Below are 3,996 nucleotides of genomic sequence, written 5' to 3' on the forward strand. Positions count from 1 at the left end.
ACCCAATACTTTACCTATGTGTTTAATAGTTTGCTAACAGTTCTCTCGTCTTTACATTTTTCCCGATGTACGATTTACCTTTCTCAGTAACTGTTTTAAGGGTTTTAGAAAAGGGGAAAAAAAGGGAAAGAGGATTTTTCCATCGTCTTCCTCCCTGCGTTATTTTCCATTTCTCTATTTGATTCGCGATTTTTTCGCTTTTCTCGATCATCTGTTCGTAATGGCTTCTTCCTCCTCTACGAATGGTTCACAACTTCACATGTTGCTCTTCCAGTATCAGTGAGGCAGAAACTTATGAACTTCATTTAAATTATGGTTTTCCTTCATACCTAGTTGTTCCTGCTCCAGAGGATCACTCACATCTTCCTCCAACCGAGAGTGTCGCTATCTTCTGGGAGCAGGTTCTGTCGGCTTTTGGTTTCCACTTCATCCTTTCTTTGTTGATGTTAGTACTTATTTCAATATTCCCTTAAACCAACTCATTCCCCAATCTTTTTCCATTTTGTCTGGCTTTGTTGCCGTTTGCCAATTGCTCAACTTTCCTCTATCCGCACGTTTGTTCCACCACTTTTTTGTCCTTCACCAAGTAGAAGATAGTCTCTTTAAATTCTAAAGTTGCCCAAAAGCTATCTTGTTCAATAGGATCCCCACACAAGCGGAATGGAGATACAAGTTCTTCTTTCTGCATCTTCCTTCTCCTCCTCCATATCCTAGAACTTGGTGATGTGCGCAAATATTATGATCATTTATGCATGTTTTAGCGCACATCCATATACTTTATGCATATATATTCGTTGCATGATTGCCTCTTTCACCTTGTATTCATTATATATACTCTTTTGTTCGGATATTTGCTTCTTGTTTGGTTTTGTGTTGACAGGAACAACTTTCGGAGCTAAAATAGCGATTATCGACGCACCGAAACAAGCCAGAGGACACGGGCGTGCAACCTTGGCACGACCGTGCGGCCAGGACAGAGGAGGATCATCACACGACCGTGCATCCTTTCACGACCATGGCACCCCTCCCCGAGGCCAAGCAGCAAACGACCATGCCAAATGGCATGGCCGTGCCAACATTCCAGAGCTTGAGAAGGTCACGGCCGTGTGAATCCACACGACCGTGTGACCTCGACAGAGATGAAGAAGGCCATGGCCATGCAACCTCACACGGTCATGTGACTCAATCCGAGAGGAAGCCGTGTGAGGCCGTGTGGATTCCACATGGCCGTGCGATGAAGAACGTGGGTCGTTCCATGCCAAAACAGAGCCATGCTGAATTTTGGACAGATTACAGACCGATCATAATTCGGCCATAACTTTGTGCTCCGTTGGAGTTTCGGGCTGTTCTTTATACCGAAACGTAGTTGACTTCAAGATCTACAACTTTCCTTCAGATCTAACAGATAGAAAGAATTGTTTACCCATGTTAAATGGCACTGCCGTGCCTCCCAACCGCTGGTTCAACTGGACCTCCGCCCAGACTGCAGACCAAATTTTGAACCGCCATAACTTTCGGTTAGGTTTGAGCCAGGGCTCGATCCAAGTATCAGATTGAAGATAATTTCAAGGGATACAACTTTGGTTCAGGGTGAATCATGAGAAAACCTGATTTAATGGGTGAAAAACCTGGTTTACCAGACGCCTATAATCCTGGTTTTCCTGGACAGTGTGGAGGAGGTATAAAAGGGTCAAGAACTCTATTCTTTGATCATCTTTGAGTCGGGACTTCATCCCTCTCCTTAGGAAAGGGTTTTCTCCTTTGGTAGAGACCCTAGAGCTTCATCCACCGCCATCCCTCGATGTTCCGTCCATCTCCAGAGCAAGGAGGCATCCCCAGGATATCGGAAATCTCGGCAAGCATCGCTTCTTCCCTTCCTTCTCATATCAAGGGTTGTAAGTATGTTCTTCTTTACGTTTTGGGGTTGTTCTTCGCCCACTATGGAGTAGACATCCTCTTCCAGGATTAGGAAGTATTTGTAATATGATGGAGATGCAGAACTATATAGATTCTCTATATTTCTACTCAATGACTTGTTTATGCCTTGTTTAATTGATGAATTATGCGTGTGTAATATATTTATATCTATTTCTATGCTTTGATTGATTGATGTGGAGGTTTGTTGATCCCGCTAGGGGATGCCTTAGAGCGTATTGACCAAGATACCCTAGTGACAGGGGTAACCCTTTCCGAACGTCTAAGATGTTCCCTTAAAAGGAGAAACAATCTCTCAGGAACTGCTGCTCTCGTAGAGAGAGTGCTCTAGATCGTATACTCGAGAAGCACTAGTGACAAGGGTAACCTGTTCATAGACATCTAGAATATTCTTTTGAAAGAAGAGGCAATTCCTCCATAAGGAAGTAGGAAATCATACCAAACTACCTTTATCCTTATTGTTATCTACTAGACATGTATCCCTGTGATCTACCAAGGCGCCCTCATGACAAGGGGGTTAACCGTTACAGCATTTCACAGGGATCGTCTCTATTCGATACATAGGGATATTGATCAATCTAACTGTTAGTTAGAGCCCTAGAGCCAACCATATGATGATTGTTGTATGGACTCATTGTATCATATTCCTATGTATATAAAGACATTTTATATAAAGGCATTTCTTTTTGATTATTATACTTACTTGTATTGGTGTCAAATAACTAAGTATAATAATATCCTTGAGTAGAAGGTTCTTATCTATATCATCGATTGGTTGAATCGATAGTGAGATGATATAGAGAACACTACTCTTAATCATTCCTAGTCAAGTATTAACATTCAGGGACAATGTTAATGTGACGAGACTAGCATGTAGGTCAACTCGATGGCTTGATCTCACAAGTCATGGATATGGAGATATCAAGTTGACATATGGGTATGCATTGGAGAATGTATACTGAATGACCCGCCATGAGAAAATATCATGGATCGTTATATGAGTGTCATATACTTTCCCATGTGGCTATTAGTATGACTATTAGTCCTTAGACCTGAAGTCACCAAGGTTCCCTACATAAGGAGTTAGATACTTTGGCTTCGTCAAACGTCACCTATAACTGGGTGGACTATAAAGGCGATTACTGGGTATGTAACAAATTATGCGGAGGGATGTGAGTGATATAGATGAGATTTATTCCTCCTATATAATGGGAGTGACATCGTTATTCTTGATAGAGTGAGACCACTAAGTGCATGACCATGCCCAAGTGAGTCAATATGAGATATTGAGCTCATTTGATTAGAGTGAGTCTACTTGGAGTTCAAGATTTAAATTGATTAGAGGATGACACGACCTATGCCTCAAATTGATCAATCTAGATGTCAAGAATAGAAGGACACTTGTCATATATTGTGAAGAGTTACAATTAGTAGTCACAAGGTGATGTTGGATCTCAACATTCTTGTAACTTGGGTAGTAATGATATGTTGCTAGATACCGCTCATTAATTATGCTTCTAAATGGGTTTAGGAGCATTGCCAATGTTACAAAAACCTATAGGGTCACACACAAAGGGCAATTAGATGGAGATTAGGTTCATATGATGAACCAAGAGGATTAGGTTCATGTGATGAACCAAATTGGATTAAGAGTAATCCAAATTAAACTAATTGAGTTGGACTCAATTTGATTCATGTGTCCAATGAGTCTAATTTAGATTATGACTCATTGAATCAATTTAATTTAATGAATAGAGATTCATTAAATCAAATTGACTTGAATCTATGGTTGGATTTGATCAACCATGGGAGATAAATGAGTCAAGTTTGACTTGACTTGAGAGAGAAGGTGAAGGGTCAAGTTTGACTTGACCAAATGCCACTTCATTGGTCAAGTTTGACTTGACCAAAACCACTTGGCATGGGCCTGCCAATTATGGTGTTCCACATCATCAAGGTGTGCCACCTAATGAGGGAGATCAAGAGCCTTGACTCTTGATATTCCATGGAGGTTTATAACCTTCCAATAAATGGCCGGCCACTTTAATTGAGGAATCAAGT

This window comes from Zingiber officinale, chromosome 2B (assembly GCF_018446385.1).
Source record: "Zingiber officinale cultivar Zhangliang chromosome 2B, Zo_v1.1, whole genome shotgun sequence".
Taxonomy (NCBI): Eukaryota; Viridiplantae; Streptophyta; class Magnoliopsida; order Zingiberales; family Zingiberaceae; genus Zingiber; species Zingiber officinale.